The sequence below is a fragment of the Macaca nemestrina genome, chromosome 19 (assembly GCF_043159975.1).
Source record: "Macaca nemestrina isolate mMacNem1 chromosome 19, mMacNem.hap1, whole genome shotgun sequence".
NCBI classification, from domain to species: domain Eukaryota; kingdom Metazoa; phylum Chordata; class Mammalia; order Primates; family Cercopithecidae; genus Macaca; species Macaca nemestrina.
In genome coordinates, this window is record NC_092143.1 from 66,058,804 (window position 1) to 66,074,191 (window position 15,388).

Sequence of the window (15,388 nt, forward strand, 5' to 3'; positions counted from 1 at the left end):
CCATTAATGAGTGAGACCTCTTGCTGGAAATCAGGAGATACTTGGAATGGAGAATATTGTGATTCTGTTGGCAGGGGACAATATTTAAGTGTTGTTACAGTTTACAAAATCCTTTCATTTGTATTATCTTAACAACTGTACCCCTTATTGTAGCACACTCAGGCAGAAAAAAAGTGTTAAGCTTCCTTGCAAAGAACCCTGCTAACCTGATGGCCCACTTGGGTGCCAGACCAATCTTTAACAATAGCTGAAGGAGTCCTCTAACTCTGAAAAGAGTTAAAGGGTTTGTTGAGACTGGCAGAACCCATCCTCTGGAGTGCATAATTTAGAGTTTACCAGTTAATTTAAAATTAAGTTCATGTACCAAAAATGACAATTAAGATAAAGTGGCTTGGGGATCAATTCCAATCCCTCTTCACCAGAGAACTGGTAAAACCCTTAGCAGCTTGAGCTCCGGCCAGATTCTTCCCTTTCATTGACCTGTCTCTGCCCCAGTTGCTGATCCTTTGTGTCTACTATTATGTCCTTCATCCCAAGTAAATCACTCACTTTGGGGAGAGGAGATACAAAAAGGGATTATAGAAAGCTCAGATTTTCTGATAGAAATTACACAAAGTTCAGACCAAGTTCAGGGTCTTCATAGTGATATAATTAGGGTTCTAGTGCCTGCTCTTTCTAATTGACAGGAACATTGGTTTATGCAGTGCTACAAGGAAATTCATGGACTCTATTAACCAGAAATCTAGCAATCCAGGCTTCCCCCACCCGCTTGTTTGAAACTATTTTTCAACTGGCCTCCATTGTACTCCAAATCACCAAAAGCTAGGACAATGAATTTTGTGGGAATATTAACAAGGTGGTCTAAAGCGGTGGCATTCTGCAACATCATTTCTACCAGCCTAATCCTGAGAACATCCAGAAAATACAATAATTCTATTTTGTTTCCCTACAAAAATAGTCTATATGTGCCAGGCCCATGGTTCACAGTAGGAGGTAACTGAATTCTGCTGCAGTCCATCAGTTGAAAAGCCTGTGCCTGCTACTACAGTGAATAATACAGAATAATTCAGAATAATACAGAATAATACAGAAAAATTCACTGTGGAACAAAATTCACTGCAGAACAAAATTCTACAGTGAATTTTGTTTGAATTGAGAGAGACTCTGCCTGGGTTGGCACTTGACATTCAATAAAAATTTTAACAATTGTCTTGAGCTTTATGAGTTTAGGGAACATGTTTTAATAATCTGATTTTTAGCGGAGGAGAGCTTTAGATCATCTAGTCTTAGGTGTTTTTGAAATGTAAAAGTGCAGCGACAAATCTTATTTGTTTTTGAGAGCTAAATGCATTATTGAGAATATGAATGTTTCTGGACTCCAGTGGGTTTACTTTCTTCCTTGGGCAATAGACTAATCCTCCAACTCCACTAACTATTTGCTAGAGAAAAACTAATTTCACTTCTGTCAGTAGAGTTCTTGGACAAATTTGATTTTCTCTTGATGAAAATTAATATTCAGTCGGGCATGGCAGCTCACAGCTGTAAGCCCAGCACACTGGGAGACTGAAGTGGGTGGATCGCTTGAAGCCAGGGGTTTGAGACCAGCCTGGGCAACATGGTGAAATCCTATCTCTATTAAAAATACAAAAATTAGCCATGTGTGGTGGTGGGTGCCTATAGTCCCAGCTACTTGGGAGGCTGAGGTGCAAGAATCGCTGGAACCTGGGAAGCAGAGGTTGCAGTGAGCCAAGATCGTGCCACTGTACTCCAGCCTGCACAACAGAGCAAAACTCTGTAAAAAGATTCTTTCTGTTTGTGCCTCCTTTTCTCTGCGAAGACAGAGTAGAGTCTCATATTCTCTCACCCAGCTCATGATTAGGCTACCTTTGTCCACAAAGAAGCTGGAAACTCCAGATGGGCTTGGACTGACCTTTGTGTAGTTTGATACCACTGATGGGTTTAGAGCAGGTATTTCCAAGGTCTTATATTTAGTGGGTAAGATTTTTTAAAATTTTTGTGGATACATAATAGGTGTATGTATTTATGGGGTACATGAGATATTTTGATACAGGTGTGTAATGCATAATAATCACATCAGGGTAAATAGGGTATCCATCACCTCAAACATTTATCCTTTCTTTGTGTTATAAACAATCCAATTCTACTCTTTCAGTTGTTTTAAATTATACAATAAATTACTGTTGACTGTACTCATCCTGTTGTGCTATGAAATAGCAGATCTTCTTCACTGTATCTAACTATATTTTTCTACCCATTAGCCATCCCCAGTTCCCTCAGCCACCCCTGCCCTCCCATACTACCCTTCCCAGTTTCTGGTAACCATCATTCTACTCTATCTCCATGTGTTCAATTGTTCTCATTTTTTTTAGCTCCCCAAAATAAGTGAGAATATGTGAAGTTTGTCTTTCTGTTCCTGGCTTATTTCACTTAGCATAATGATCTCCGGTTCCATGCATGTTGTTGTAAATGACAGGATCTCATTCTTTTTAATAACTGAATAGTTCCCCATTGTTTATACGTACCACGAAAGTTTGCCATTTATATGTCTTCTTTTGACAAATGTCTATTCAGATGTTTTGCCCATTTTTAAATCAGATTATTAGATTTTTTTTTTCCTATAGAGTTTTTTTGAGCTACTTATGTATTCTGGTTATTAATCCCTTATCAGATGGATAGCTTGAAAACATTTCCTCTCCCTCTGTAGATTGTTTCTTTACTTTGTTGATTGTTTCCTAGGGTGTGCAGAAGCTTTTTAACGTGATGGATTCCATTTGTCCATTTTATTGCTTACGCTTTTGGGCTATTACCCAAGAAATCTTTGCCCAGACCAATGTCCTGGAGAGTTTCCTTAACGTTTTTCTTTTAGTAGTTTCATAGTTTGGGGTCTTAGATTTAAGTCTTTAATCCTTTTTGATTTGAGTTTTGTATATAGTGAGAGATAGTGGTCTAGTTTCCTTCTTCTGCATATGGATATGTCCAGTTTTTTTTTAGCACCTTTTATTCGAGACTGCCCTTTCTCCAGTGTATGTTCTTGGTTCCTTGGACAAAAATGAGTTTACTATAGATGTATGGATTTATTTTTGGGTTCTCTATTCTGTTCCATTGGTTGGTGTGCCTGTTTTTATGAAAGTACCATGCTATTTTGGTTGCTATAGCTCTGTAGTATAATTTGAAGTCAGGTAATTTGATTCCTCTGTTTTTTTCCCCCCTCGGGATAACTTTGTCTATTTGGGATGTACTGTAGTTCAATATAAATTTTAGGATTTTTTTTTCTATTTCTGTGAAGAACATCATTGGTATTTTGATAGTGGTTGTGTTGAATCTGTAGATTACTTTGAGTAGTATGGACATTTTAATAATATTGATTTTTTCCTATCCATGAACGTGGAATTTCTTTCCATTTTTTTGGTGTCTGCTTCAGTTTCTTGCATCAATGTTTTATAGTTTTCATTGTGGAAATCTTTCACTTCTTTGGTTAAGTTTATTCCTATGCATTTAATTTTATTTGTAGCTATCCTAAATGGGATTACTTTCTTGATTTCTTTTTCAGATTGTTCATTGTTGGCATATAGAAATGCTGCTAATTTTTGTTTGTTGATTTTGTATCTTGCAACTTTACTGAATTTGTTTATCAGTTCTGATAGTTTTTTTATGGAGTCTTTAGGTTTTTCCAAATGTAAAATCACATCATCTGCAAATAAAGATAATTTGACTTCTTCCTTTCCAATGTAGATACCCTGTATTTCCTTCTCTTGTCTGATTGCTCTAGGTAGGACTTCCAGTACTATGTCGAATAACAGTGGGACTGGCTGTGGGCCTGTTGCATATGGTCTTTATTGTATTAAGGTATGCTCCTTCTATATCCAGTTTTTTGAGGGTTTTTATCATGAAGGGATGTTGAATTTTATCAAATGCTTTTTCAGCAGCAATTGAAATGATCACATGGTTTTGGGCCTTCATCCTGTTGATACGATGCAGCACATAGATTGATTTGCATATACTGAACCACCCTTGCATCCCTGGGATAAATCCCACTTGGTCATGATGGATGATTTTTTAAATGTGTTGTTGAAGTTGGTTAGTATTTTATTGAGGATTTCTGCGTCAATGTTCAGCAGGAATATTGGGCTGTAGTTGTCTTTTATTCATGTGTCTTTGTCTAAGTTTGGTATCCAGGTAATACTGGCCTCAGGCCAGGTGCAGTAGCTCACGCCTGTAATCCCAGGATTTGGGGGGCTGAGGCGGGCAGTTCTGAGGTCAGGAGTTCAAGACCAGCCTGACCAACATGGAGAAACCCTGTCTCTACTAAAAATACAAAATTAGCCAGTCGTGGTGGCACGTCCCTATAATCTCAGCTACTCAGGAGGCTGAGGCAGGAGAATTGCTTGAACCCAGGAAGCAGAGGTTGTGGTGAGCCGAGATCGTGCCATTGAATTCTAGCCTGGGCAACAAGAGCAAAACTGCATCTCAAAAAAAAAAAAAAAAAAAAAAAAAAGAAACAAAGAAAATGCTGGCTTGGTAGAGTGAATTTGGAAATATTGCCTTATTTTCTATTTTTTGGAATAGTTTGAGTAGGATTGGTATTAGTTCTTTAAATGTTTGGTAAAATTCAGCAGTGAATGCATTGGGTTCATGGCTTTTCTTTGCTGAGAGACTTCTTATTATGACTTTGATCTTATTACTTGTTATTGATCTGCTCAAGTTTTGGATTTCTTCATGGTTCAATCTTGGTAGGTTGTATGAGACTAGGAATTTATCCATTTCTTCTAGATTTTCCAAGTTATTGGCATATAGTTGCTCAAACCAGCCTCTAATATTCCTTTGAATTGCTGTGGTATTGGTTGTAATGTCTTCTTTTTTATTTCTGATTTTATTTATTTGAATTGTCTCTCTTTTTTTCTTAATTAGTTGGGCTCAAGTTTTTTTGATTTTATCTTTTCAAAAAGACCACCTCTGTTTCATTGATCTTTTGCATTTGTTTTGATTCAATTTCATTTATTCTACTCTGATTTTTATTATTTCTTTTCCTTGATTAATTTTGGGTTTGATTTGTTCTTGCTCTTATATTTCTGTAAGATGCATCATTAACTTGTTTATTTGAAGTTTTTCTACTTACTTTTGCAGATGTTTATAGCGACAAACTTTCCTCTTAGCCTTGGCTGTATTCCATAGGCTTTTATATGTTGTGTTTTTATTATCATTTGTTGAAAGAAATTTTTCAGTTCCTTCTTAATTTCTTCATTGACCCACTGGTCTTTCAGGAACATATTGTTTAATTAATATTAATATTGTTTAATTAATATTGTTATATTAATATTTAATTAATATTGTTTAATTAATTAAATAATATTTAAAAATATTGTTTAATTAATATTAATAATTAATATTGTTTAATTTCCATGTGTTTGTATAGTTTCCAAAATTCCCCTTGCTGATTTCCAGTTTTATTTCACTGTGGTCAGAGAAGATACTTGATATGATTTCAATTTTTTTTGAATGTTTAAAGACTTGTTTTTTGACTTAACATATGGTCTATCCTTGAGAATGATCCATGTGCTGAGAAGAAGTATTCTACAACCATTGGATAAAATGTTCTGCAAATATCCATTAGGTCCATTTGGCCTATAGGGCAGATTAAGTTCTTTGTTGATTTTGTGTCTGAATGAACTGTCCAATGTTGCAAGTGGGGAGTTGAAGCCTCCAGCTGTTATTATATTGGAATTTCTCTTTAACTCTAATAACATGTGCTTTATATATCTGGGTGCTCCAGTGTTTGGTGCATATATATTTACAATTATTACATCCTCTTGCTGGATTGACTCCTTTATCGTTATATAATGACCTTCTTTGTCTCTTTTGATAATTTTGTTTTGAAATATATTTTGTCTTATATAAATACAGTGTTTTTTTAGGTTCCATATGCATGGAATATCTTTTTCTATTCCCCTATTTTCAGTCTATGTGTCTTTATAGGTAAAGTGCGTTTCTTGTAGACAGCATTAGGTCTTGTTTTTTTTTTTCTTAAATCCATTCAACCACTCTATGTCTTTAGAAAGTTTAGTCCATTTACATTCCATGTTATTAATGATAAGTAAGGACTTATTCCTGCTATTTTGTTGTTTCTCTTCTGGTTGTTCTGTGGACTTCTTTTCCTTCTTCCCTTCCTTCCTATCCTCCTTTTATTGAAGGTGATTTTCTCTGGTGGTATGTTTTAATTTCTTGCTTTTTATTTTTTGTGTATCTGTTGTGGATTTTTTTATTTGAGGTTACCGTGAGGCTTGCAAATTGCATCTTATAACCCATTATTTTAAACTGATGGCAACTTAACACTAATTGTATAAACAAACAAACAAGTAAACAGATAACTAATAAAAACTCTACACTTAATCTCCCTTCTTTTTAACTTATTGTCATTTCTATTTATATGTTATACTGTCAATGTCTTTAAAAGTTGTTCTAGTTATTATTTTTGTTAGGTTCATTTTTTAGTCTTTCTATTCAAGATATGAATAATTTATATACTACATTTACAGTGTTATAATAGTCTGTGTTTTATTTGTACTTACTATTACCATTGAGTTTTGTACCTTCAGATGATTTCTTATTGCTCATTAACATCCTTTTCTTTTAGTTTGAAGAGCTGCCTTTAACATTTCTAGTCGAACAGATCTGGTATTGATGAAATCCCTCAGCTTTTGTTTGTCTGGGAAAGTCTTTATTTTGCCTTCATGTTTGTGAAGGATACTGTCTCTGGATATACTATTCTAGGATAAAAGTTTCTTTTTCCTTCAGCATTTAAAATATGTCATACCTCCCTTTCCTGGCCTGTATGGTTTCCACTGAAAAGTCTGCTGCTAGATGTGTTGAAGCTCCTTTGTATGTTATTTGTTTCTTTTCTCTTGCTGCTCTTAGGATCATTTTTTAACCTTTGACCTTTGGAAGTTTGATTATTAAATGTCTTGAGGTGGTCTTATTTGGGTTAAACCTACTTGGTGTTCTATAACCTTCTTGTACTTGAAGATTGATATCTTTCTCTAGGTTTGGGAAGTTCTCTATTATTATCGCTTTGAATAAAATCTTTACCCCAATTTCTCTCTTTACCTCTTCTGTAAGGCAATAACTCTTAGATTTGCCTTTTTGAGGCTATTTTCTAGATCTTATAGGCATGCTTTGTTCTTTTTTACTCTTTTTTTCCTTTGTCTTCTTTGACTGTGTATTTTCAAATCACCTGTCTTCAAGTTCACTAATTCCTCCTTCTGCTTAATCTATTATGCTGTGAAGAGATTCTGATGCATTCTTCAGTATGTCAATTACATTTCTTAGCTCCAGAATTTCTGTTTGATTCTTTTTAATTATTTACATTTCTGTTAAATGTATCTGATAGGATTCTGACTTCCTTCTCTACGTTATCTTGGATTTCACTGAACTTCCTTAAAACAGCTATTTTGAATTCTCTGTCTGAAAGGTCACATATGTATCTCTGTCTTTCCAGGATTGACCACTAGTGCTTTATTTAGTTTGTTTGATGAGATCATGTTTTCCTGTATAGTCTTGATGCTTGTGGGTGTTTGTTGGTGTCTAGGCATTGAAGAGTTAAGTATTTATTGTAGTTTTCACAGTCTGGGCTTGTTTGTATCTGTTCTTCTTGGGAAGGCCAGCTATTCCAAGAGACTTGGGTGTTGTGATCTAAGTTTTTGGTCGCTGAAGCTGTATTTGCTTTGGGGGCAACCAAAGCCCAGTAATGCTGTGACTCTTACAGACTATAGAGGTACTGCCTTGGTGGTCTTTGGTAAGATCAGGGATAATTCCCTGGATTACTAGGCAGAGACTCTTGTTCTGTTCCCTTACTTTCCCCCAAGCAGAGTCTCTCTCTCTCTCTCTGTGCTGAGCAGTCTGGAGCTGAGGGTGGGGTGACACAAGAACCCTTGTGGCCACCACCACTGGGACTACGTTGGGTCAGGTCTGAAGGCAGCACAGCACAGCACAGCACTTTGGGTCTCACCAGAAGCCCACAGTGACCACTGCCTGGCTACTGCCAATGTTCACTCAAGGCCCTAGGGCTCTACAACCAGCAGGTGGCAAGTCCAGCCAGCCTTGTGTTTTTCTCTTCAGGGTAACAAGTTCCCCTCAGCCCCAGGTGGGTCTGTAGATGCCATCTAGGGGCCAGGGCCTGGAGTTGGGAACCTTAGGAATCAACCTGGTACTCTATTCTACTACCGCTGAACTGGCATCCAAACTGGATAACTAAGTTATTCTCACTCTTCCATCCCCTTTCCTAAAGCAGAAGAGTCTCTCCCCATAGCCATCACTATCCCAGGCCCACAGTAAATACTGCCTGGCTACCACCAACGTCCACTCAAGGCCCAAGGCTCTTCAGTCAGCTTGTGGTGAATGTTGCCAGTCTTGAGTCTCTCCTTTAAGGGCAGTGGGCTCCCCTATGGCTCACGGCAGGTTCAGAAATGCCATCCAGGAGCCAAGGCCTGGACTCGAGGGCCCCAGGACCCCACTTGCTCCTGTACCCCACTGCAGCTGAGCTGGAACCCAAGCTACAAGACAAAGTCCCCTTGACTCTTCCCTCTCCTGTCCTTAAGATGAAGGGTTCTTTCTCCATGGCTACCACAGCCGAGAATGTGCTGGGTCATACCTGAAGCCAGCACAGCTCTGAGTCCCACCCAAGGCCCATGGCAAGTACTCCTGGCTACCACTGGTGATTATTCAGGGCCCAAAGACTTTTGGGTCAGCAGGTAGTGAATTGTGCCAGGACTGAGTCCTTTCCTTCAAGGCAGTGGGTTTGCTTCTGGCCCAGGGCATCTTTAGAAATGTCATCTGAGAACTAGGGCCTGGAATGAAGGAAGGCCTCATGACTCTGCCTGGTGCTCTATTCTTCTGTGACTGAGCTGGTATCCAAGTTGCAAGGCAAGGTCCTCTTCGCTCTCTCCTGTCCTCGAGCAGAGGGAAGGAGTCTTTTCTGGAGCCGCAAGCTGTGCTGGCTGGGACTGGGGAAGGGGCGACGCAAACACTCTTTTGCCTCACTAGGCTGATGTCTCACTACAGCACCAGGACTTGCCCTGGAATTTCAGTCCTTGTGGACTTGACTGCCTTTCAAGTTTATTTAGAACCCCAGAGCACCTTAGCTCATGGTGGTAGGACTTGCCAGAACTCAGTTTCTGACTGCTGGGATGAATGATCCCCTTCTGGTGAGGGCTGGTCTGTATGCTCTCTCCATGGTTGCTGGCTGAGCTCTGCCCTGTGTTGCTTTCTGCTGTGATGGGGCAGAACTGAGTTCCAATCCAAAGACCCACAATCACTGTGCTCTTCCTCCCTCAACCATACAGATTCTCTGCACCATGCCACTGCTGCTGGGGGCTGGGGAGGGGTGGTGTAGGCAATTCAAGACTGCCTTACCTACCCTTTCCTTAATATGGTATTGAAACCAGGTACTGTGATCACTCACCTGAAATTTGGTTCTTATAAAGGTGCTTTTTGTGTGTGTGTGGATAGTTGTTCAGTTTGGTGTTCCCGCAGGGGAGCTGATTGCTGGAGGTTTCTATTTGGCCATCTTGCTCTGCTTCCCTTCAGTGGGCAAGATTTTTGAAGATGGGCTTTTATAAGCATGTAAAGATGCACTGAACAAAAACAAAATGCTACTTTTTGCTTTAATTTTTTCCCGCTACTCTTCCCACTTACTCTTTGGCACAGGGAAAAAATGGTTAAGCAGAATACTATTTTTTAAAAAAGGGAGAAGAAAGAAAAATAACCCTGTAAGATTTAAGTTTACATTGTGTTCACATTTTTCTTTTCCTTTTTGCTGAAATAGATATTGATGTTGCTTATACTTACTCAAGTTTGGGACTCCAAAAATTTCAGGAGAAAGTTGATTAATTTCATTTATGGGCTGAGGTTTTTATTTTTATTTTTGAAAGACACCAGGATTGAAGGAGCTTTGAATTCATGCACAAGCAAAAACCAATCATGCTGAACAATTACCTGTAAACAGATTTTACTTGACTCACAGTAGGCTAACAATTGTTTACCAAAGGCTTGCCCATTAGGATATTTGGGGGTTGTTGGCAGGACTAACACCAGGCAAAATTGCCAGGTAGGACGAGCTTTCTAGGGAGGCAGTACTATATAGAAGGAAAGCAGAGGCTTTGGAAAGCAGCTGTTCAGGAAACCGAGTTTAGTTCTAGCCCAGGCACTTGCCAGCTGTACGATCTTGACATATTTTTATTACCTTCCATAAAAAGTGCCTTGCTATCCCCTCACTCTGCCTTATTTTTCTTCATAGCACTTATCACCATCTGTTATACTATACATTCATTTTAAGAATATGTGTTGTCTATCCCCTCCAAGTAGCCTGAGTTAGCTCCTTGAGAGCAAGGACTTCGCCTGTTTTCATTTTTGCAGTATCTCCAGGAACTAGACTACTGCTGAGCATATCTAGCACATGTTCAGTAAATATTTGTTGAGTGAATGAATGTCAATTGGGAGTAATAACCCTGCCTTGCTGGAGTGGTAGGTTAAATACAGCATACATGTGAAACAACTAGCCGAGTGGACAGTACACAGAAAGGGCTCATTAAATATTTGTTCCTTTTACTACTTCTCCCAAGTCTCACCCCATCTCTGTATTCCCCTTGTTTTGAAAATTTGTAACTTTTAGGCATTCAGTATTCAGGTGTCCCTTTCAAAACCTTTTCTCATAAAGTACAATTGTCCCTTGGTATCTGTGAGGGACTGGTTCCAGGACACCCCATGGATACTCAAATCCATGGATACTCAGGTGTTTTATATAAAATGGCATATTATTTGCTGTAATCTATCCTCCAGCATGCTATAAATCATCTCTAGATTATTACTTATAAAACCTAATACAATGCCTATACATCATTTCATTTGCATGGATTAAATGTGGTATGTGGTACGAGCAAATTCAAGTTTTGCTTTTTCGAATTTTGCTCTATTTCCCCCACCTGAATATTCTTGGCCTGAGGTTGGTTGAATCCGCGAATGCAGAACCCATGAACACAGACAGCCAATTGTATATGCTAGAAGTCCTAAACTCCTAGGGTGAATTTAATCAAGAGATGACCGCTCCTGGAAACATGCACTTTTAAGCCTTATTTTTAATTGTGGAATAAAAGGAACTGATCCTCATTAAAGGAATTTAAGATATTAGCCAAGCAGATGGGAGAGGGGCAGTGGAAGGATGGAAATGCTGGGTGCCCCTGAAATCATAGTGTATTGCTGGTTTTCTACACTGCCTGTGAGGATGGCTGGCCCGGTGCAAGTCTCAGAATTCTTGGCTGGTCTCAGCGTCTGTGCTGAGATCAGATGCAGGTGCCTGCTTCTGAGGTGGATTAACAGCCCCTGGAAGAAGCACTTGACTGTGAACCAGGAGACGAGTTCTAATCTGAAGTTTTCCACCAATTAACCTTGAAATATACAAGTCATGCATTTCATTTGACGAAACGTGTCTGGAAGTAAAATAACAGTGATAATCTTCAAGGCCTTCAGCTAAGACACGACAGCACAACACTGTGCTTTATCTATTTCCATTGGATTTTATGGTTTAATTATGACTTGACCCAAAGTAAACCGTGGACTGCTGCTGATAAATAGAATGATGTTTTTGTGCTAATTTTTCAGAGGCGGGGTCTCACTGTGTCACTCGAGCTGGAGGGTAGTGGCGTGATTATAGCTCTCTGCAGCCTCCAGCTCCTGGGTTCAAGTGATCTTCCTACCTCAGCCTCCTGAGTAGCTAGGACTATAAGCATGTGCTGCTACCATGCCTGGCTGATTTTTAAATTTTTTGTAGAGACAATGTCTTGTTACATTGCCCAGGTTGGTCTTGAACTCCTGGTCTCAAGGGATCCTCCCATCTCTGCTTCCTAAAGTGTCGGGATTACAGGTGTGAACCACTGCACCCAGAACTTACTGTTTTTAATAACTTTTTTTGGTGTGATGATGATAATAATAATATAGGTTTAATAGGGGAAATTTGAAAACGAAGAACGGCACAAAGAAATTAAAAATTACTTGTAATCTTACTATCAAATACATTCATTATAAACATTTTGGTATATTTCATTCTTTGTTCCTTCTATCTCTAGTCTATCTCTATTTCTAACGTATATTTGTATATATCATCCTGTATAAAAAATAATGTGTTCCTTTTTCAATTAACATGAATATTTTCTATATAGTAACAGTTCTTCAAAATCATGATTTTATGGAGGGTGTAATATATGTTTATACCATAATTTATATAACCATCTCAATTGCCATATAGTCAGCTTGCTTTGTGTTTTTGTTATTATAAATTGTGTCAATATGGAATTCTTGATTTATCACCAAACATGTTCCCCTTTTAGGCCTCCCCATCTCAGCAAATGACATCACCATTTATTCCATCACTCAAATCAGAAATACAGAAGTCATCCTTTCCCTTATTTAAAATCCACTTCCTGTCCATCTCCCGATATTGCTAGTTCTAGTTCCAAAATGGATCTTCCACCTGCCCCTCCTCCGTATCTCCATTGCCCCGCGCTGGGCTTGCACTTGCTCTACTGCAGCAATTGCAAACAGCTACCTCTGCAGCTCCCCATGTCTACTTATGTCCATTTTCCAGATGATCTTTTAAACCCATATGTTGCATCATGTCATTCCCGGCTTTGGATCCTTCAGTGGCTTCTTAACCACACTTGCATAAAATTTAAAGTCCTCTAAGCCCTCCAGGCCCCACATAATCTGGCTCCTGGTCTCCTTTCCAATCTGATGATAAGTCATTCTGTTACTTGCTTACAGTTTCCTGGTCATGTCAGCCTTGGCCATTTCCCAGAGGATGCCACGGGCTGCGCTGCATTCTTCAAGGACGTTGCACTTGCTGCTCCTCTCTCTTGAAGGCCCTCCCCCTTGCTGTTTCCTTAACTGGTTCCTTCTTATCCATTGTATCTTGGCTTTAATGCTGTTCCCTCAGCTGGGCTTTCCGGATACATGTTGTCTATAAGCGCTGCCTTTTATATCAACACAATGCTTATTTTCTTCTTAGACCCATTTTGGCAACTGGTATTTATTTATTTATTTTTTAATCATCTGTAGAGGTTGTATGAGGACAGGCACCATATCTGTTTTGTACACTTCTATAACCCCAGCATATAACACAATGCCTGGAAAATGGCAGGTTCTCAATGAAATACTCTTACATGTGTAAAGCTCATTAATAAGCTCCAAACTGGAAATTAAAACATGATTTTTTGTCCAACATAATTGAATATTAAAGACTGACACTCCTAGTGTTGGAAGAGGGGCAGAGAAATGCATGTTTTATCTTATTTTATTTTTTCAACTTTTATTTTGTTTTCAGGAGGTATATGTGCAGGTTTGTTACATGAGTAAATTGCATGTTGCTGAGGTTTGGGATACAAATGATCCTGTCCCCAAGGTAGCTAGTTTTTAACCCTCACCCTCCTTCCACCTTACCTCTACTAGTAGTCCCCCATGTCTATTGTTTCCATCTTGATATCTGAGTGTACTCAATGTTTAGCTCCCACTTATGAGTGAGAATATGCAGTATTTTGTTTTCTGTTCCTGTGTTAATTTGCTTAGAATAATGGCCTCCAGCTGCATCCATATTGCTGCAAAGGACACGATGTTTTTCTTTTTTGTGGCTGCATAGTATTTCATGGTGTATGTGTACCACATTTTCTTTACCCAAATCCACCACAGATGGGCATCTAGGTTGATTCCATGTCTTTATTTATTTATTATAGAGCAGCTGCACATTTCCAAAGCTTGTGTTCTACTGCTCCCAGCGAACTTCTAGGCTACAGTTAACCCATTGGTCTGTTCACTTGAAACTACAGCTACAGATACCACCTCTATGTCCCTAATCCTACCCCCCATCCTTCTGATGGAGGAGAGGGAGATAGTCAAATAGGATCTATCAGATATAAATGAAAACTCGTGGGATGAACTAACTACTTGAATTCCCTTCCTGCTTAGCATTTCATTCAAAATAGTTAGATATAGTTATAGATGTGTGAGTTCACTGGCTGAGACCCAGACGGGGGAGGTAAAATTTTTACTAACAAGGTTTTATTAAATCTATGAGATAATTGCAAGACCCAGGATGTTTCGAGCCTAATGGGACGTCAGTGCAATTGAACTCCCAAACAGCTGTCATTCATTTTGGGGTAAAACTTGTGAATTAATCCCTTGATGTCTTTTTTTTTTTTCATTTCTTTTGCTTTTGGTCTGTAGGAAGTGTGCCTCAGCTAAAGGTTAAACTTTTAAAACTATTTGGGAGGCAAGTCCTTTCAAAGCTTTGTGTGGAAAATATTCTTTTAATTCAAATTTGGTGAGAGTTGCCAGGGTAGCAAATTAAAGATTTATTGTCCGGGAATTTTTGGATCACAACCTAACATAGGTCTGGTTGCTTTATTCTAAAATGTTTGGAGGTTTTCCAGCCACTGAGCTTTCTACTTGGGCCAGGTATTGGAAGCATAGCCAATGCATTGATTGATTAATCAAAGCAATTCATGTTGTGAATTCTGTTTCTGTGACAGATACTTATAAAAATATGTTGATGTAGTTATTTATTTATTTTTTGCCAGATTATTGCATGTTGGCAATATTTTTGTACCACGATAACCACAAAAATGTACTGTCTAGTTAGGCAGATAAAGCTTGGAGGATTAATACAGTTTTGCAGGAGTGTTAACTCATCAAGCAATGGCATGTCCAGGATCACACACAGAAACAAAGATGCCGTTCTGGGTGACTGTGCCTTGTAGCTACTCAACCCAGATCAAATGAAATAAAGTGGAAAGGTATTTTAAACTTCAGAAACTTCAGGACAAATGGAATGTTACTGACGTGAACTCCCTTAAGGTACCAATAGATGCACTTTTACTCTGTTTTGAAATTAATTCCAAGTCCAGGGAGCAGAATACATAATGTCTGTAATAATTTCAGAGTGAATCCCAGGGAAATTAAACATTAAATCTGGCTGAGATTTCACATTATAGGAATTATCGAATGTGTGCCATTAGCAAACATCATTCAGCAACTTACTGTATCCGAAGCTGCGAGGTTTAAACAAATACTCCAGTGTAACATTTTACTTATTAGGAGGCGTGACCAAACAATCAAATTACCAAGAATAAAATGGGAGATCTAAACAGCCTGGTGTTGTAAATAAAACTGGTCTTAGCTCTGCACCAGGCATTGCTCTCTTTGGGTACCTTTGAATCAAAAGGCCAAGGGAAAGGTGTATAAAGTAAGTTTATTTCAGTGGAGAAAAAGATAGTTCTTTTTTAACCGTATTTCCCTCCTTTCCTCCCATTGCCACTACTGCTGGCTTTCT

General features: G+C 38.6%; 1 long non-coding RNA gene across 1 annotated transcript in view; it reads left to right on the forward strand.

The window, feature by feature from the left end:
- Window positions 1-15,388, forward strand: part of LOC105465304 (uncharacterized) — a 117,592-nt gene that overhangs the window by 12,857 nt on the left and 89,347 nt on the right. The gene's annotated exons all lie outside the window — the stretch shown is intronic.